Consider the following 22,044-nt stretch of genomic DNA (forward strand, 5'->3'; position numbering starts at 1 on the left):
ATTTTGTGTGTCCTTAGGAGAAGAGTCATTCCTGAGTCACTTTGCAACCACTCTATGCAAGCCAAGGGAACAGTCAGCAAGTGAGTGCAAGAACCAGTGAGCCAAACAGCAGGAGAGTCAGAGAGCCAGTGAGCTGATGGGTAGGGAGTGACTCTTGACTCGTATTGTGATCCGCTCCATGTTGGGAGCAGAGTGACTCCTCAGTCGCTTTGTGATCCACTCTATGCAAACTGTAGGTAGTTGTGAGCAATTGAGCCAGGGTGTCTGTGAACCAGGAAGCCAGAGAGCTGGGGGGGGGGGGGGGGGAAGCGGCTGTGGAGCTTGTGAGCTGGTGAGATGTTGGACAAACAGTTTGATATGGAACATTTGTGATCCATCAAGTTGACAAACTGCTCCAAAATTCCCTACAAAAACTCGCTAAGCTACAGTACACGCACGTCACGTAACATTTTCACTATTCTTTCACCTGCATGGAAAATATTAGTCTAAATAAAAAATGAATAGAACCTCTTTCACTGGAAATTCACTGTAGTTTAATTAGTACTAAGGTAAGTTTCCAGTGGAGACCTTGTTTGCTACACAATACGTACACCATACTGTTTTAACTGTCAAAAAACATTCTTCTGTGTGGTAGCAGTATTGAGGAATTATGAAGTGAGAGTTCTTTGAGGAAAAAGTACAGAAGTGACCTTCAAACGTACCCCTACTCCCATGCTCATCCCACACCAGTCAGAATGCCTAGTATGTTGTTCATGGTACTTTCTCCTATCACAGTAGAAAAATGTGTGGCTACACGAATTGTTTCCCGTTCTCTTCATTGACTGGGCTATTACTGCACATGCCTGGATGGCTATTTTGTTTGAAAACGTTATGCAGAAATTATTTCTGCAGCTAGATCGACACTTAACCCTTAGAAGCACAATAGTTTCGTAGCAAGAAGGTCAGACAAAAAAATATAATTAATTGTTAGTGTTTTATACTGCTACATTTCACGAAACAGTGAGGTAAAATTTACACAAACATCAGTTTCACAAATTGAAAGTGCATTACTAAGACTGTAGCGTCATAGTCCAGTCAATGAAGACCAAAAAAGGTCGAGTATGTGAAATTCGTATAATCGCACATTTCAGTACAGCGGTAGGACGAAGTGCCATGGACAACACAGTAGAAATCCTGACTAATGGAGGAGAGTGTGGGGATGATTGTACATTTGAAGGTCAATTTTTTCCGTTTTTCTTGAACAACTCGAAAAATGCGGAATCTAACTAAAATGTATCCCAGCACAAAATTAAACTGCAAGAAATTTAAATTTCCTGCAAGAAAGGTCTTTTCCATTTTTTTTCTCTAGGACTAACAGTTTATACAAAGAAAGTGAGAGAATATTGAGAATCTAGCACAATGAGCATGCACTGTAGCTTATGTTGTTTTTTACATGTTTTTGAGGTAGCTCCAGATTTCATGGGCCACAAGTGTTATATTCAAAATGGTTCATCCCACCTTCCTCTGCACAATTGTCATGCACTAGAAAGAGTTGTCGACTGTATCCTATTATGGCAAAGTGTCTTCTGCATTAATGCAGTGTCCTAAAGAACTGATCATTCTTCATACTTTTCATGTTCGAGAAAAGCTGCACACATTAGTAAGGTATGGAAATCCACACATGCTCAAAGCTTATAGCATTTTTGCATTTTGGGAATCATTTCCTTCAGCATTGCACATGGGGCGCTACTGCAGCAGTCTGCCACAGAATTTTCATTCCACTAGCTAATGTCACCAGAGGGACATTTCAGATCAGATGAGCTACAGTTCCTTTTGTCCAAGTCACTGATTGCTCACTCCTAAGAAGGATCTTGCTCTCTGAATCAGTTCAGAAGTAGGTTCCCCATACCTAATTCAGACTGGTTTGGAAAAAATAATAAATTCGGTAATAAATCATACAGGGAATGATCTGCCAGTAATGGTATCAGTTAAACCTTTCATTGTACACTTGTTAAAAATTACCAGCAAAAGAAGTACGAGTCTCAAGGTGAAGAGGGGTGAGGCAGCATCTGTTGATAAGATACTCCAGCTGGTTATGTTATGCGTGGGCACCATTGACAAACATGTCCCATTATGTAACCATCTTCAAATCTAAAACCCAATTGCCAGCAGCATTGTATAGTGATTGAGTGTGAAATATTTAGTGTCGCTTAGATTTTTCAGGAAATGTGGGATAGAAAAAAAGATACAGATTATGAGCTATTATAATGGTTATAAACTGTGTGTACAGTTTACATATTTGCTTAACAATCTCTAGCCAAACTGAGAGTAGAGATCTACTTAATGAGGAGGACAACGTCAATCAGGATACTTTTGTGCCAGCCGGAGTGGCCGAGCAGTTCTAGGCGCTACAGTCTGGAACCGCGCGACCGCTATGGTTGCAGGTCCGAATCCTGCCTCGGGCATGGATGTTTGTGATGTCCTTAGGTTATTTAGGTTTAAGAAGTTCTAAGTTCTAGGGGACTGATGACCTCAGAAGTTAAGTCCCATAGTGTTCAGAGCTATTTGAACCATTTGATACTTTCGTCATGGATGTTATTAATGAATCACGATTATTTCGCAGAAATAAAATTGATTCAACTGAAAATGGAAATTAAAATCTGAATGTTGACATTAAATCGCAAGTGACAGAAATAGACAGCAAATATAGTTGTAAAGTAGGAAAGGTGTGTTAATACAGTTTTTCCACAAATTGAGCTCAGATTTGAAGACAGGTAATCAGAAATTGAGAATGGATTTGAACAAAATGTTGGATCTAAAAGTAACAGATACTTGTAATGAGATTCAGGATCAGTTTGATAATTTTATGAAGGAATTCAGGGAATTCCTCGATGTGCAACTACTTGAATTCATGCATGGGTTTAAGACATACAAACAAAATAAAAATTCTGTCATTAAAGTAATATCTGGTTTGCAACTACAATACTCCAATTTAGAATCGAAAGTACAGGAACTGGAAGAAAAAATGGGAAGACAAAAATTTTCACAAGCCAATTGATAAAAACCTAATATGAAAGGAAGAACAAACGCTAACTTAAGAAAATCATGGTGCAGGCTGTTGTAGAAACATTATGTACTTTTCTAGTTAATTTCGTAAATAAACTTTATGTTGCCATAAATTTCCATCCAAAATTTATTTATTGACACCTGGGCATTTATGAAGATCCTGTACACTTCCAGATTGATATATTTCTTATATTTTGTGACAGTTTGTTGCTGAGCCTGACCGCAGAGTATTTGTTGCATTACTGTAGCTACTGCTGGTTAGCCACGTCCAGCATTTGAGAGTAATCTTTGCGCACTAACAGCGCTTTCTGAAATTGTGGTTCTTGCTTCATGCATGCACTTGCCATGGCACTGTGGTAGTGGGTAGGTGGCTAGAGTCTGCCATTATCGTTGGTCTGCTCCACTAACATATCAGTGTTACACTATATCACAGTTTGTGTCATGTCCTTATCGCCTTAAAGTTTCAGGTTTAAGTGATTAATGTTGTGTTATGGCATATGAGATGATTCTAAAACTTTTTGTGTTCAGACTGATTTGGAACGAATATTACATTCAGTAATAAATCGTACAGTCAGTGATCTAACTGTAACTGCCATTAGTCGAAACTTCCACTGTCCACTTCCTAAAAATTACCAGCATAAGAAAGTATATAATTAGATCCATGAGGTGCAGATGAGTGAGGCACCATTTATTGATATAACACACCAGCTGATCGTGATACAACATCTCTCAACACCCAAACTGCTGCAACTGGCGATTATGAACAGCCTTGCACAAAAGCCTTTCTACAGATATACAGGGTGAGTCACTAATTATTGCCACCAAGAATAACTCCCAAAGTATGATAGGAGCTGAAAAGTTTGTGGGACAAAAGTTGCATGCTGCATGTTGCTAGGTGGGGCCGCATCAGAGATATGAGGGGTCAAGTTTTTTTTTTTTTTTTTTTTTTTTAATGGGATGCTATAGTTCGGTATTTATTTTCTGATAGCAGCTATCGAAACGATTCCAATGATGTGTTACTGTAAGGCCTTTGAACGCCATCGAAGGTCATAAAGGTGGCACAAACGTCCATCTACAGAAGGTGTTTGAAGTGATAACCACTGGTATCAATGCAGTGCTGCAATCTTCTTATCATGTAGCACATGCCCTGACAATTCTCTCTCACATATCTTCAGATGTAGTTGGAATGTCTTTATAAAGAATGTCTTTTACAAATCCCCACAAAAAAAAATCGAGAGGCTTCAAGTCTGGCGAACAAGCTGGCCACGACATCTCCTCTGCGACCAATCCGACGACTTCGGAATTTTCTCTGCAACTCATTTCTAGTTATCAGGGAAATATGTGCTGGACACCTATAGTGTTGATACCACATTCTGTTCCTTGTTACTAAGGGTATTTCTTCCAATAGCAGACCTAATGTTTCTTGCAGTAATGTGGTGTACTTCCTACCATTAAGCTTTCCTTCGATGAAATAGGGGTCCATAATTCTGTCCTCCCGAATCCCACACCATACATTCACAGACCACGGTTTTTGGTGTGCAACTTTCCGCAGCCAACACGGATTTTCAGTTGCCTAATAATGCGTGTTATGCAAATTAACAATTCCATGGTCCGTGAATGTAGCCACGTCAGTATATAAAATCAAATTAATAAATGTGTCATCACTCTGAATCTGAAGATGAGTCCATCAGCAGAATTCAATGTGACGCATATAATCCATACCAGTTAATCCTTGGTGGAGACTGATAGGGTAGGGATAATATTTATGGCGATGCAGAAAACGAACATCACTACTCTTGCTCATGCCAGATTCCCCTGCGATTTAGTGCGAGCTAACACAAGGATCTAGAACCACTGTGGCAAGAGCACCAATTTCCGTTTCCTCATTAGTAACTTTCCTTTGCCGGATATGTTTCCGATACCTTAAAGATCCGGTTGTTCTCAATTTATCATACACATTTTTAAATGTACAACATGTAGGGTGAGTACACTGAGGATATGTTTCAGCGTATAAGTCTCTAGCTCCCACTGAATTTCGTTGGCATTCTCCATAAATGAGAAGCGTATCGACTTGTTCTTCGAAGGAATACATCATTCACCTTCGCTTGATTCGACGTCACTAGTCTTACCGTTCCTATTGGTGTTGTATTGCGAAACCGTCGAATGGCGTTTACACGTCAATGGCGCGTTAGATGGATTCGCCGTATTTGGCGAATATTTACAATATGCACGGTATACGAGAGAAAATTGTCAGAGCATGTCCTGTGATAAGCGCCAAAGTGATAAGGAATACCACTCAATCCATAGGAAGATTGCAGCACTGCTTTGACACCAGTGGTCATCACTTCAGACACCTGCTGTAAATGGACGTTGATGTCACCTTTTCAGCCTTTGTTGAGCTTCAATGACCTTACTGTCATGCATCATTCTATTCGTCTCGATAGCTGCTATCTGAAAATAAGTACCAAAATATAGCAGCCTATTTAAAAAACAAAGTTGACCTTCATATCTCTGCTGCAACCCCACCTAGCAACAAAAAATCAACGCCACATTATTGCCCACATTTTCACATGCAACATTTGTCCCACAAACTTTTCAGCTACTATCATACTTTCAGAGTTATTCTTGGTGGCAATAGTTAGTGACTCAACCTGTATAAGTATTGGAAATCTCTTAGAGGGTTCTTGCACTGGGAGCTTTCTATGGACATGTAAGTAAGTTTGGTAATCCCATCCATGTCAAAGATTCTAGATAAAATTTTCAGCACTGTGATACTTTCTGCAGACACAAATTCTCTTGGCATATTCGAATAAAATTAGAAAAATCCTTCTTAAAAAATGGTTCAAATGGGTCTGAGCACTATGGGACTCAACTTCTGAGGTCATCAGTCCCCTAGAACGTAGAACTAATTAAACCTAACTAACCTAAGGACATCACACACATCCATGCCCGAGGCAGGATTCGAAGCTGCGACTGTAGCGGTTGCACGTTTCCAGACTGTAACGCCTAGAACTGCTCGGCCACCCTGACCAGAAGAAAAATCCTTCCACATCAACAACATTCGATTTATTTTCCATATAAACTGAATGTATCAGCATTGTTAGTCGAAAGTGTGCAAGCCTGCCACCTGTTATGCAACTGTTATATGTACTGTCTCACCACAGAAAAAATGCTGTTCTAGACACAATATACACTGCTGACCACCGTAAATGCAGTACCAAGAAAGACAAGAGGTAGCACAACAAAATTAATTTTGTAGATAACATGTTGACCAAGTATCAAATGCTTACGTTTACAGACGTCTGTGACATGTGGTTCCTGCCAGAATCAGTAGCCAGAGTAGCCGCCATTGTTGGAGATCACCGCTGCCACACGTCTTGGCATTGAGTCAAAGAGACGTCGGATGTGTTCCTGGGGTACAGCAGCCCAAGCAGCTTCCACACGTTGCCAAAGATCATCTGGTGTGGCAGCTGGGGATGTAATCTGGGTCACTCGTTGAGCAACCATGGACCACATGTTTTCTATCGGCGAAAGATCCGGAGAGCGAGCCGGCCAGGGAAGCACTTCAATCTGGTTATTGACGAAGAACCTTTGGACAATGCGTGCCACGTGTGTTCGCGCATTATCCTGTTGAAATATGGCTGTGGCCGAGCCCTGAAGGTAAGGAAGGACAACTGGCTCCAGCACCTCGGATATGTAGCGCCGGCAATTTAAAGTACCGGCAATGCGTACTAGAGGCGTGCGAGAGTAATATCCAATACCGCCCCATACCATAATACCCGGTGCAAGACCAGTGTGGCGGTGCATAATGCAGCTGTCCAGCATCCTCTCTCCACGGTGTCTCCACACTCGAATCCGACCATCGTGGTGCTGCAGACAGAAGCGTGCCTCGTCAGTAAAGACAACGTCATTCCATTCTGCCGTCCACATCCGTGTGTCATCACACCATTGGCGACGGAGACGTCTGTGGTTCTACGTCAGTGGTAGACGAAGCAATGGACGTCTTGCGGACAGACCACTCTGCTGTAAACGGCGTCGAATGGTACGCGCAGACACTGGATGATTCGTTACAGACGCAATGTGCTGTGCTATGGTTCGCGATGTCACTGAGCGATCTGTCACTGCCATGCGCACAATTTGCCTATCAGCACGTGCAGTGGTGCACCGAGATGAATGCGATCGACCACGTCGGTCCGTCGTACCCTCCTGCATCCAGCGGTCACATATCCGCATTACAGTTGTTTGGTTTCGTCCAACACGACTAGCGACTTCTCTGTATGATAATCCACAATCTCGGTAAGCCACTATCCTTCCTCTGTCGAACTCGGATACTTGATCAAACGATGTTCGCTGTTGTATACGAGGCATAACTGATCGTCTTGTGAAGCAACCACAAGGTAAACACACGTGCCGAACGTACACTCGTCGAAATCGCCAAGCCTTAAATGGCGCTAAGAGGTGGCGCCACAGGTGCGCGTGATGTGCGTCTGCGCTGAAATTCTAATCAGTTGCATATCTCATCGCTGCAAACCCATGGTGTAAATTTCACTTGATTTGGATGCCTCCTTCAGGGTGTTGCATTTACGGTGGCCAGCAGTGTATGATGAATTTGTGTTAGAGGATGCAGACCTTTTTCCACAAGATTTAGTGAGTAAATGTCAAGGTAATAGGTTTAAACAAGGTGATTCAACTTTTAACTAACTTACAATTGCTATTATCTAAACAGCCAACTTAAAGTTAATAATCGAGTGAGCAAAATATTATGGCTAAGATATTGAACTACACAGATGGGTGGAACAGTCAAGCATCATGTAACTTTTGTTTGCCCATTGCATTGATTTGCTGTCCAACGAATTCCATGTTCAAGAAGCATTACGTAAAGTCACAGCATCAATCAAAAGTGTTATCAATGGTGCCATTTGGGAATCCAGAAAATTTTAAGTACAATAAATATGTAGAGATACTTTTGCAGATCACAATATCTGATGGATACTTACAAATAGAGAGGTGACTTATTACAATCAGGGTGCTTTGCTCCCATGATACTTTCCAAGTACTGGTGATGGTGTCACTTATGTGGGAAGGCTCCCTTGTTTTGTAACCTGCTTGTTATACCTTCTGATGTTGATGATGAAGGACAGGAGGAGTAATGATTTTGTGAGTGGTAGTAGTTCAGGAGTGACAGTAGCTTATGACTGGTAAGCATGAAGTATGTATCAATCTATATTCAGTACATGTCTAAGGCTGTAATCCTGTGCTCATGTGTTTTCTCAACTTGATTAAGAGTTTATGTTGCAGATTCCTGGCAATGTGCAGTGACAACAGTTTTCCAAGCTGCATTTGGGTATTAACAAGCTTATGTTGCAGACTCCCAGCAATGTGCTTGGATAATAGTTTTGCAACCTGCACTAGGGTACTCATAACAGAGCTTATGATTTACAAGACTCATTCACAGTATATATTCATAATGGGTTAGTCATGTACATATTTAACTAGCTATAGACCCTTTCTTAATAATGTCTTCTTTCTTATTTTGTGGCAATGTAATGCCAGTGTTTATAAAAGCTGGGTAGCTATGATGAAACTATATAGTGCTACAGTACAACACAATGTATATGTCACTATATAGGTATTTCGATTAGCTGTACCTGATATATGTAAATAAATACTGTACCTTACAGGCAGAATATACTGTTAAACAAATTTTGTCTCTGTTCTTAATTCATCACGCAACTCTGACCAATCTTGCACCTCTTGGTAGGAACTTTTTCACAGATACTGTGTAAACAATATTTCCTCCCATATAAGTATTTGTTGATAATTTTTTCGTATATAATACCCACTGTGATTAAGTGGTACAGTGAGCGTATATGATGGCTCTGAATGCACCAAAAGCATCACTGTCAACAGAAAAAACCATTGCTAATAATTAAAGCTTTCTTTTCTACATTTATCTGTGTGTTTATAGATGTTTCAAATTAAGTACTATTATATATTACAGATGAGACTGTTAGCCAGTTGTCTCAACTCAGTTGTTTCTCTTCAACTGCAGATGGTGTGTTCTGTACATAATAATCTACTTCAGGGGTTCCCAAACTATTTCTTTAATGGAACATTTTAACAATCCTTGTGCTTTGAGGGAACACCTAGTTTATTTTGAAAAGTAATGAAATTAATAAATTTTTTAAAAAACTGAGGAAAATTTGTTTTATTCAGTGATTACTTCAGTTTTTAATCATAACTAATAACAAAGAAACCATAATATTTTTTTCAAAAAATGAGAACAAATGTTTGAAAGAAATATCATGTTATTAATAGCTTTTCATAAAGCACTCATTCACTTCCAATGGAACATCAGTGTTCTGCAGAAGACAGTTTGGTATAGCCTGATCTATATCCATTCTACAAATCTCTATATGTGTTTCCCTTTTTTTCCATATGAGTATATCTTTTCTTTTCCTTACTTCTTCTAGAAATGAAGGGTTGTGATGAGTACCTCACAGCTGGCATTGCAAAATATATCTGCACATTATTTTATACATGTGTGTGTGTGTGTGTGTGTGTGTGTGTGTGTGTATGTGTGTGTGTGTGTGTGTGTGTGTGTAAGATATCCTACATGCTTATTCCAACATAATACATTGTTTTGTGTATGACACTATACTGGCAGAGGAACCTCAATCATTTGTGCTTGAAGATTGCATACATAACCTGGAAACTGAGATTCAAAGTCCCTAGTGGTCTCACAAGGAGTATGTGGTTAAGTATCAGTATATATGTTATAGCAATTGTTAAATTTTTGTTTTTATTTAATATTATGCTTACATACCGCCAATGCACAGCCTGCATACCTCAGCTTTTCAGATTGACTGACACTTGAGCCACCACTGCCCTCACCTGCTCTGATGCCAGGCTGGTCATGACTGATGATATGTTCACAATACCTGGTGGCACAATCTATACCTGCTCCTTTGCTTGGACGCTCATGGTGGGTCATGCTGCCACAGCTGATACCCAACTTATCATCAGAGCAGGTGCCTCCTCTGTCTGATTTGATACCCATCTCGTTGTAGTGGGCACCAGTGCAGTGTATGTCAAGTGATTCATCTCAGCTGGGCCAAGTCATTTCATTGCCCATACTACTGCCACAGCTTGCATGCGAACGCCTCCCATGGGGACGTACGTCACAACTGACACCAAACAACAGTTCTGTTGGAGATAGAGTTATAGTAAACAATATCATCCTGATCACCAGCAGCCACTCCTCAAACTTTTAAACCAGCAATAACAACAATCAGATAGGTCAAGCAAATCAGACAACAGGATCATATTCATTTATTCCAGGTGCACTTGGGAACAACATATTGCTTATCCAGATTAACAGTCTGGTTGTGTATCAGGATCCAATCCTATTCCTAAATCCGTGGCAACCTGCTTATGAACAAGAAGCTGAAAAGATCATAGACAGTGATTACTGCTATTAAGTGCAGTACATCGAAATGCTGCAAGTTTGCAGTTCCCATAGTGATATTTGCACATCTGTCATAAATATCTGTCACTGGGAAGTTATCGTAGGGCAACTCACCTGTGGAACAGTACAAAAAATCAATAGCATATCACATGCAGGCTGAATCATCTGAATTCCAAGAAAGAGATTCTGGAAAAACTTCTAGATGCGCCCTGTACACGGACATTCACACACATGTGTATGATCCATTACATGGAGGTTCTTTATATAACACTCTGGAAAGGATAAGAAAACAGAAAGAATATGATTAATGTTCAAAATTCCTAACGCTTCGCACTGTGTGGTCACTTCTGCCTTGCAAGAGCCCGGTCAAACTCCAGGATGTCAGTAAATCTGAGAAGCAGAATCTCTATATATCTGTTCATGTATATGGCCTGGATAGAGTCAACTCTAAGAGTAAGACTGAGCATAGAGTTGTTGCTCCCCATCGCATTTCCCAATTCGTCGGTCAACATGAGAAATATATAGATTTACTGCTCATCCCTTAGGGGACAAAACACCATTACTGCTGGATCGAGCACGTGTTCTGCCTTATTTCCTCGCAACTGTCAGTTTACCTCGGTGCATGGCATGTCTGTTTGAGGTGCCTGAACCCATTTTATTCTAGCTATAAATTAAGAGTACCTGATGAACTGCTCTGCACAGAACTCGGTACATGCAGAGGTGACTACCTGGGACAATAAGTTCAGAAAGTTTAAGAATTTTCTCCACAAGGAGCGAGTAGTTTAGTGTATGATGACTTTGAATGCCTTCTCACTTCTATGACGTGCTAGGAGGGTACCCAACTGCATAACAACACATACCATACAGAACAACACAAAATATATGCACCTGCATTTCTTCTTGCGCATTCATGAAACCTGAGCTGTAATTATTTTATATCATATTATGGGGAAGATCGTGCAAGATGATTGCTCACTGAGCCCTTGGAACTTGTAGGAAACGTGATTTATCACAACAACATCCTCTATTTATTATGAAGAAAGTTCAGTCATCGTATAATAAGATAGTTAATTGCTATATTTGTGGACTATCATTGGCTAGTACCAATGAAAATCCGTGTATGGATCGTTGTCATCTAAATGATAAATTTCTCGGTGCAGCACACAGTTCATGCAACGTGAATTATAAAATCCGATGGCACATACCCCTTTTTTCACAATCTCATTTTATTGTTGGTCATTTGGCTAATTTCAGTCTGAGCAATGATCAGGTTAGGGTTATAGCTGACAGCATAGGGAAATATGCATCTCCATCAGTCACTGGTGGGGCGTTACGCTGGAAAGCAGTTGATCACTAAGCCAAATTTTAAATAGGCTACTACACTATTCAGACACTGCACTGTCCACCTGTCAAGAGACTGACTAGTGCGGACCACTGCGTAACGTGCAGAAAGAGAGTCAGTGAGGTTCTGGAAGATACTAACAGAGATGTAGACCCACCCAACTCCAGTGTTGTGATCAGCTGTGTTTGATTTTTCACTTGAGGATTCATGATGCAAACTGCCAAATCAAGGTGGTCTCACAAATTCTCGATTTGGTTTAAATCCACGGTATCTAGGGGCCAGGAGAGTACGGTAGAGTCGCCCTGGTGCTCTTCAAACCACATCCGTACACTGTGAGCAGTGTGACAAGTTGCGTTGTCCTACTGGTGGATGCCATCATCCTGAGGAAAAAACAAGCTACTTGTAGGGGTGGACGTGATCCCCAAGAGTAAATGCATACATGTGTTGATCCATTGTGCCTACCAGGATGACGAGATTACCCAGGAATGCCACTAACACGTTCGCCAGATCATAATGCTCCAACATCCGGCTTTGACCCTTCCAGCGATTGTTGCAGGATGTTTGCTTTCAGACATTTCACGCCATACACGCCACTGGCCATCTGTCCAATGGAGCATAAAACGTGATTCGTTTGAAAAGGCTATCTGTCTCCACTCAGTGAACGTCCAGTTGGGGTATTGGCGTCAAAATTCTGGCCTTTGACGCCGATGAACAGCAGTCAGCATAGGTGCATGAAACAGGCGCACGTGGAGGAGGCCCAGACATAGCAATTTTCGCGGAACGATCGTTGAGGGACCACTGTTGGTAGATCTTTGATTCATCTGTTCCTGGCTTGTACACGCCTGTGCAGCTGTCTTCACCCCTTTCACCTATGGCCAGTGATGCACCATAGTTACCTTGGCGCTGTTGTGGATAGCACCATTTTGCCATGCACTGTAAACTTTAACCATGGTTGCATGCAAACAGTTGCACGAAAGCTGATAATCATGCTCTTTTGGACGCGAGATACATCGGTCCACCTCCGCATCTAGGCAACAACTGCTCTGTTTTCCACATCTACCGACATGCTTTATATACCTCCACTGTTAGTGCTGCCACCTGCCGTCTGTGAGTATTTATTGTACACTGACGTCTAACATGGGCGGTGGTCACATTAGTGTGTTGGACTTCATATCTTCAATAATACATTTCTGACTCTGGAGATGGCGAAGGTTTCAGCACATTCTTTTATAATATGTGTACCATGTGTGCGTTTCATGGAGTTGACTACATCTATAGATGTCTGATATTTTGTATAGATTTTTAGTATTTGCACACGACAGATGCGTTTCTGAGCCTCTGTCACTTAGACACCATACAGATAAAATTAGGAAACTAGCCACTTACACAGAGCCATACAAGCAGTCATTCTTCCTGTTAGCGAACAGTAACAGTGAGATGAAGTCTTCAGCCGGCCGCGGTGACCGAGCAGTTCTAGGCGCTTCAGTCCGGAACCGCGCGACTGCTACGGTCGCAGGTTCGAATCCTGCCTCGGGCTGGATGTGTGTGATGTCCTTAGGTTAGTTAGGTTTAAGTAGTTCTAAGTTCTAGGGGACTGATGAACTCAGATGTTAAGTCCGTAGTGCTCAGAGCCATTTTTTTGAAATCTTCATATTGGTATCATCTGTCACACACTTCATAGTAATTTGCGCGGTTAATGTAGAGCATGTGAAGTGAATGAAAGAAACACTGAGAGATTGATCAACTCTGAGAGCTTCTCGGTAGTGGGTATTTAATATATTTGAGCAGTGTTTTGGGAGCGCTCTCCATAACCTTCCATCTCTTTTCTCACCGACTAAACTTTTGTTTCTGACCAAGTGGACTGAACCTGGCCTGGGATGGGTTCACATCACAAGATGGGTGTATGCTTGACCACAGATGCCTGTATGCCAGTGTGTACAGGTCGACTCCCGAGGCGCTCGATCCTTTGTTGGAAAGAGAACTGTCGCTCTGTAACTGGAGCAGGCCTTTGGCGCTACATACGGTCCAATTGTGAAATTTATCAGAGATCCTCGTGGCATTTCAGAACGCATGGAAAAAAGAAAGTCTGAACACTAAAGATAAATCTGCCCGTATCTAAAAAGTACAGGGCTGGTTAGTTGTGGGTGCAAGACGTAAGGTTGAGAAAGGAGGCAAAAAATCTAAGTCCCGCCCATCCTCACTCTGCATTACTATATTGGGCAACATCTTAATCAGGACGATTTGAATAATTGCAAAGTATTCAGAAATCATAGTCTGTTTATCTAACTGCGATGAGCTGGAAAAGCAAGTTTTTAGAACCAGCCATATTCCCAGACATACTAATTTTAGTCGGTGCCACTTTCTATCCATTGGTGACTGTTAATAGTGCGTCAGGCACAGCGTTTTGTATGTTCCTTAGAAGTTAGACCTGTGTTTTATCATATTGCAGATTTGATAGGAGATGGAATCTGAGTTGTAAGAAATAAGTGGTCCAATAATGCGCTCAGAGTTTGACAGGGCACTGAATGGTACGAACTCTAATAACTCACCACGAGTCGACGACACACCACTGTAATTCCTGAAATCTTTGGGAAGCGTATGAACTAGAGGGTTATTTCAGATGATGTTGAAAAACTATCCAATGTATGATTTACCATGCGTTTTCCAGAGAAAGCGTGTCATCATATTAGCAAAGAAGGCCCGTGAACAGCTAGTCAGACAAATAACGCACGTAAATTGCTGCGCAGAATAATATACAGAAGAGCAGAAAGAAAATCTTTAAGACGTATTGGATGAAGATCAATTTGGTTTCAGGAAGCGTAAAGGTACACGAGTAAGAATTGTGACATTGCACAAAGTACCAGAGTAATAGAAGGCGCACTAAAGAAAAAATCCCGACACCTTCCTATTATTTATGGACTCAAGGGAAGAATTCGACAATATGAAGTGGGAAAAAAAACTTTGGATATTGGTGCTGGGGATGTGGACGAAGCACATCTCTAAAACCCAAGTGGAAGCAGCAAAAGTGGATGCTAAGAAAAATAAGTTGGTGTTAATGAGGATGTTACTCTGGGATGTAGCGTTTGAGTAGTGTAATTTATGTTGTACACGGGAGAAGCAATGAAAGGAGTACAAGAAAATGTCATAAGACGAATAGAAGCGCAAGGGGAGCGTATACTGATGCTCACGTCCTAGACGACATTCCCCTTCTGGCCAGACGTTCGGAGGAGGATGTTTAGCACAGAATACGGCTTAAACATAAAGGAAAGAAAGACAGAGGCGATGTTGAATGGTTGAAAGAAGAACAATGACTTGCCTAACATCAAAACTGTGAACGGCACGGTAGTGAAAGAAGTAAATTAAAACTCCCAACAAACGTCCTGGTTGATGATCGCGGTAACTCATGAGCAGAGAGATAAAACTTGACACACGTGCCTGAAATGCCATGGGATTATTAAAACCACAAACGACTGCAAAACCCAGCCAACAGACGGCGCTGGCAGCAACACGTCAGCGATGCCGCATGACAATCGTGGGTGTGCGAGAAGCCCCTATACCCCATAGTACTGACTGCTAATTGATTTGATTTGTTTTAGCCCCAGTACTTCCTTAAATATTAAAGTGTCCAATGTATCAGAATGTTCCCCATCATGCTGTAAGCAAATTTCATGCACTTCCATGTTCTTCTTGACATATTTTTTAACACGTCCGGTCGTATAGTGCGAAATTCATCTTCAACAGCATCTACATCTACATGGTTACTTAGCAATTCACACTTAAATGCCTGGCAGAGGGTTCATTGAACCATTTTCATACTACCACTCTACCATTCCACTCTCGAATGGCGCGTGGGAAAAAGGAACAACTAAATCTTTCCGATCGAGCTCTGATTCCTCTTATTTTATTATGGTGATCATTTCTCCCAACGTAGATGGGTGTCAACAAAATATTTACTCGTTCGGAAGAGAAAGTTGGTGATTGAAATTTCGTTAATAGATCTCGCCACAAAGAAAACCGCCTTTGTTTCAGTGACTGCCACCCCAACTCGCGTATCATATGAGAGACACTTTCACTCCTATTGCGCGATAACACGTAACGAGCTGCCATTCTTTGCACTTTTTCGGTGTCCTCCGTTAATCCTACCTGGTAAGGATCCCATACGGTGCAGCAATATTCCAGCAGAGGACGGACAAGTGTAATGTAGGCTCTCTCTTTAGTGGGTTTGTCGCATCTTCTAAGTGTTCTGCCAACAAAGCGCAATCTTTGTTTCGCCTTCCCCTCAATATTATCTATGTAGGTAGTCTTTCCCATTTAAGTTGCTCGTAATTGTAATTCCTAGGTATTTAGTCGAATTGACAGCCCTTAGATTTGTGCGATTTATCGTATACCCAAAATTTATCAGATTTCTTTTAGTACCTATATGGATGACTTCGCACTTTTCTTTGCTTAGTGCCAATTGCCACTTTTCGCACCATACAAAAATTATTTCGAGATCGTTTTGTAATTGGAATTGATCGTCTGATGATTTTACTAGACGGTAAATTACAGCGTCTTCTGCAAACAATCTAAGTGGGCTGCTCAGATTATCACCTAGATCATTTATATAAATCAGGACAGCAGAGGGCCTACGACATTACCTTCTACTCGATGATTTACCGTCCATCACTACGAATTGTGACCTCTCTGAGAGGAAATCACGAATCCAGTCACACAACTGAGACGATACTCCATATGCACGCAATTTGATTAATAGTCGCTTTTGAGGAACGTTATCAAAAGCCTTCTGGAAATCTAGGAATATGGAATCGATTGGAGGTCCCTTGTCGACAGCACTCGTTACTTCATGGGAACAAAGGGCTAGCTGTGTTGCACAAGAACGATATTTTCTGAATCCGTGTTGGTTATATATCAATAAGTAATTTTCTTCAAGGTGATTCATTATGATCATAATGTTCGACTACAATATATGCTCCAAAATCCTACTGCAAGTTGAGGTCAGTGATATGGGTCTGTAATTCAATGGGTTACTCCTATTTCCTTTCTTGAATATTAGTGAGACCTGTGCTACTTTCCAGTCTTTAGGTACAGACATTTTGTCAAGTGAGCGGTTGTATATGATTGCTATTGTGTCTGCATACTCTGGACCGGAAGACTTGCCTTTCTTAAGTGATTTGAGTTGTTTCGCAACACCTAAGATATCTACTTTTATGTCACTCATGCTGACAGGTGTTCTGGTTTCGAATTCTGGAATATTTACTTCGTCTTCTTTCGTGAAGGAATTACAGAAATCTGTATTTGGTAACTCTGCTTTAGTGGCACCATCATCGGTAACATTTCCATCGCTATCGCGCAGTGACGGTATTGACTGTTTTTTGCCACTGGTGTACTATGCATGCGACCAGAATCTCTTTGGGTTTTCTACCATATTTTGAGACAATATTTCATTGTGGAAACTATTAAAATCATCTCGCATTGACGTCCGCACTAAATTTCGAGCTTCCCTGAAACTTAGCCAGTCTTGGGGATTTTGCGTTCTTCTGAATTGGCATGCTTCTATCGTTGCCTGTGCAACAGTGTTCTGACGTGTTTTGTGTACCATGGTGGATCAGTCCCGTCTCTTATTAACTTATGCGGTATGAATCTATCTATTGCTGTCTATACTGTACCTTTGAATTTGAGCCATATCTGGCCTACACTTACATAATTCGCTTGGAAGGAATGGAGATTCTCTCTTAGGAAGGCATCAAGCGAATTTTTATATGCTGTTTTAAATATATATATTTTGCGTTTATTTTTAGTGGTTTTGGTTTATATGGTTTTGAGCCTCTCTACAATGAGGTTGTGTTCACTAATCCCTGTATCTGTCATGACGCTCTCTATTAGATCAGAATTATTTGTGGTCAAGCGTGTTTTCGCAACCATTTACAATTCGTATGGGCTCATGAACTAATTGTTCAAAGTAATTCTCAGAGAAAGCATTTAGTACAATTTCGCAAGATGTTTTCTGTCTACCACCGGCTTTGAACATGTATTTTCGCCAACAAATCGTGGGTTGATGAAGTCTCCACCAATTATAACTGTATGAGTGGGGTATTTATTTGTAATGAGATTCAAGTTTCTTTGAAGCGTTCAGGTATTGTATCATCTGATTCGGGGAGTCGGAAGAGGGAGCCAATTATTATTTTGGTACGGCTGTTGACTATAACCTCTACCCATATTAATTCGCAGGAACTATCTATTTGAACTTCACTACAAGATAAACTACTACCAACAGACACAAACACACCACCACCTACTTCATTTAATCCATCCTTTCTGAATACGGTTTGCGCCTCTGTAAAAATTTCGGCAGAATTTATCTCCGGCCTTAACCAGCTTTCTGTTCCTATAACGATCTCAGCGTCAATGCTTTCTATCAGCGCTTGAAGCTCTGGTACTTTTCCATCACAGCTACAATTTACAACTACAATACCGACAGTTGCTTGGTCGATTCTCGTCTTTTCTTCGCCCTGTACCTTTTGAGACTGGAGCGCTTTTAGATCTTTCCCAAGACTGTCTAACCCAAAAAACCGCCCAGTCCACGCCACACAGCCCCTACTACCCGTGTAGCCGCCTCCTGTGTGTAGTGGACTCCTGACCTATTTAGCGCAGTTCTTTTTGGTGGTAAGTTCCTGTGGGACCAAACTGCTGTGGTCATCGGTCCCTAGGCTTACACACAATCTAACTTAAACTAACTTACGCTAAGGACAACACACACACCCATCCCCGAGGGAGGACCCGAAACTCCGACGGGTGGGGAGCCGCACGAACCGTGGCAAGGCGCCCAAGACCGAGCGGCTACCCAGTGCGTGCAGTTCTTCGTTTGTAGCGTAACGACGTGCAGATACATGAACCTTAATGACTTCATCTTTCAGCAACCATATGCGTTCTGCGAAGCCCCTTTCGTCCAAAAAAAAAAGAAAAAAAAGAAAGAGGTTCAAATGGCTCTGAGTACTATGGGACTTAACTTCTGAGGTCATCAGTGCCCTAGAACTTAGAACTACTTAAACCTAACTAACCTACGGACATCACACACATCCATGCCCGAGGCAGGATTCGAACCTGCGACCGTAGCGGTCGCGCTGTTCCAGACTGAGCGCCTAGATCCGCTCGGCCACTCCAGCCCGCCTTTCGTCATGCTGAGGTGTTGACCACATTTGTAGATGTATAAATAATTTGCGCCATTCATATTTCCTTCAGAAAAGTACGATTCAAGCAAATATTATGTTGTCATCGCTGCCCATGTCATTACGTGAGGCGTTTTCCTTTCTAACTCGACTATGTAAAGAGGATTGTCTTTCGCACAAGCTGCGGCATTTCTAGCACGTGAGCTGCGATAAATTGCACTGAGCCGTGGCGGCTTCCGTGAGGGTACGCTCGTGATCTTACTGGCCACACTTGTGCCCGCGTTCCGTCCACTCTGGCACTCGTGGTATCATCTTTGCTGGGTTATGTGTTCGCTCCGGGGTTGTGTGGCGGTGAGTGGTAAGTCGGACACGGAGCTAGACGGGTGTGCCTGAGTTCTCGGGGTCCGAGCGCTTGCAGCGAGTTAAGCCCGTTGACCGTTGGGCTATAGGGGCCCGCGTTTCCCTGCAGTGTAGACCATTGCTAGCGGCAAGTGTATTGGGCGGCTCTCGTCGTGCGCAACCTGGTTACGATGTGAATCAGTCACTTGTGGTGTGCTAAATACGCCGAGATGTTTTAAACAACTAGCTAGCAGCCACGAGCGGTAGGGCAGTATTATCTGGTGACTACCTGGAGTCCTGAAGCTGTTGGCCTCCGTGGCATTTGTTTAAAATTATCTATGGAGACTGTCCAGTAAGCACTGTAGTTAAAGACTGTTAATTGTGTCCGGTGTGAGCTGGCCAAGAATCCAGTTTCTTATGACTTTCGGTGACCCCTTTGGGGCTGTGTGTCTGAATCTAGAGGTTTCTGTATGCACCAAACTAGTATTTTGCAATGTTAATCTGGTACTTGGAATCATGATTTGTTAAATATTGAGTATTTGATGCTGCTGATTGTAATTTCCGTTTGTTGTAGATCTCATGGCCCTTCCTGGGGCGAGTTATTGGATTTGGTCTGTAACTAAAATTGTGTATGCTGGGTCTAAAGGTACGCACGTGTGGGGTTATGTGTGTGAGCGTGCTTGTATTTGCACTCTCTCTTACTCCTTGTTTAGGAGCCCTTCGGGTAATAGGTATAAAGTTCAACCGGCCATCTTCCACTTGGTGCGTATCCCATTTGCAGGGTCCATTAGCCCCTAAGAGACACCACTAAAGGTACACTTTGACTTTTAAATCTTGTTTGAATTATTACGTAATTATTCCTTTAAATGACATTGTACATTGTTTCTTGCTATTGCTAGGAAGGTTTACTTGAAATGTTTATGAGCGGGCCGCTCCTATTTTGAAGTTTTAGTAGTTGATTCTTTAATTGCTCGTTTAAGTACTGTTGTGTATGTTAAATTTTATCTAACTTCCAGAATGAATTTTTCACTCTGCAGCGGAGTGTGTGGTGTTACGAAACTTCCTGGCAGCTTAAAACTGTGTGCGAAGACATGTCTCGGCAATATCCTTTCCTCCAGGAGTGCTGGTTCTGCAAGGTTCGCAGGAGAGCTTCTGTGAAGTTTGGAAGATAGATGGTGACTGGTGGAATTACAGCTGTGAGGGCGCGTCGTGAGTCGTGCTTGGGTAGCTCAGTTGTTAGAGCACTTGTCCGCGAAAGGCGAAGGTCCCGAGTATGAGTCTCGGTCTGGCACACAGTTTTAATCTGCCAGGAAGTTTCTTTATCAAACTTGATTGTTGTTTGGTATATGTTGGCTGCCTTGCATCGGCAGCGATTGACGCGTTGCTGTTCTGCTGGTCCAGGGCAGGAACACATTTTCCTTCTGCTTCGGCGCCTTTCTTCTCATCGCACGAGGCGTAAGTGTTGGCAGGTCGCACGCAGTTCTGCCGATCTCCCGCTCTAGTCTCCAGTTCAGTAGCTTGTTCTTATTCTTTTGGTATGGTGGCACGGCGAGTGTGTAGCCGGATTAGGAAGTAATTGACTCAATAATTTTGTTATTGTAAGGCCCTTGTGAGCGTGTGATGGAAGTCGTTGGGCAAACTGAGTACTGAGTTCTTGATTCCCTTACAAAAACAATACCTTAATTGTCATTATTTTGGTTCAAATGGCTCTGAGCACTATGGGACTTAACATCGAAGATCATCTGTCCCCTAGAACTTAGAACTACTTAAACCACACGGGCAGGCGTCATTATTTTAATTGTGTTTTAGGGGCCTAGTAGTTTAAGTAGTTAACGTGATTTATGTGGAACAGGTTTGTGGCAGATCAGTGAAGTACTACTGTTGCTTCGGTCTTACATGTGGATAGCGTTTGGGCAGCTTGGCCGTATCTTGTCTATATGAGGACAGAGTAACCAGTGGAGACGCATGTATTTTAATATCTTTTATTTAATGTTTGTTGAACTTTTATTAAAAGTCCTGTGGTGGAGTTATACCACAGCTGGGATCTAGTAGCGAGGGCAGAATGCCGCCGCAGGGTGATTTAATCAATTAACTGTTTGTAATCGGACAGCCGTTGTGCGTAGTTGACATTTTCTTCGAGTACTATTTGTAATTTTATGTATTATGCAAATGTCCTTACACAGTGTAAATTTAATTTAAAAATCGTATTCGTATATGTTTGGCAACTGTCAGATGGGTCATGTATTATTATTGATAAAAACTATTTTGTCTGGGAATGATAAATGACACATCAAGTTGGGCCACCCTTTCACGTGTTTTTTCCTCAAATTAATCCCGATCCTTGTTCTTGGTCTCAGGCACATTCATCAGAAAACATAAACCTGACAAAGTTCAATGCATTTGGAAACAGAGCTAACAAAGCACGGCATGCTAAAACGCGCTCATTCCAGTCTGTCCGATAACTCGTTTACGAACGTCGGTCGAAAACGTCTGACCTTAAGGTCCTTTTTCATCGGGTCTTGCATTGTTGTCCTCAGTATACCGAGTTCCGAAGCATGTTTACATAACGACTTCGTAGGTTGTTCAGTCGAAGCAGAGAGTCCTGCACATGTGTTCTCTTGTCTTTTTTCTTCCACTCCGCAACCTGTCTTTTACACTGCCAAAAGCAAAAGCACATCTTTCCC

This window comes from Schistocerca piceifrons, chromosome 4, assembly GCF_021461385.2.
Source record: "Schistocerca piceifrons isolate TAMUIC-IGC-003096 chromosome 4, iqSchPice1.1, whole genome shotgun sequence".
NCBI classification, from domain to species: domain Eukaryota; kingdom Metazoa; phylum Arthropoda; class Insecta; order Orthoptera; family Acrididae; genus Schistocerca; species Schistocerca piceifrons.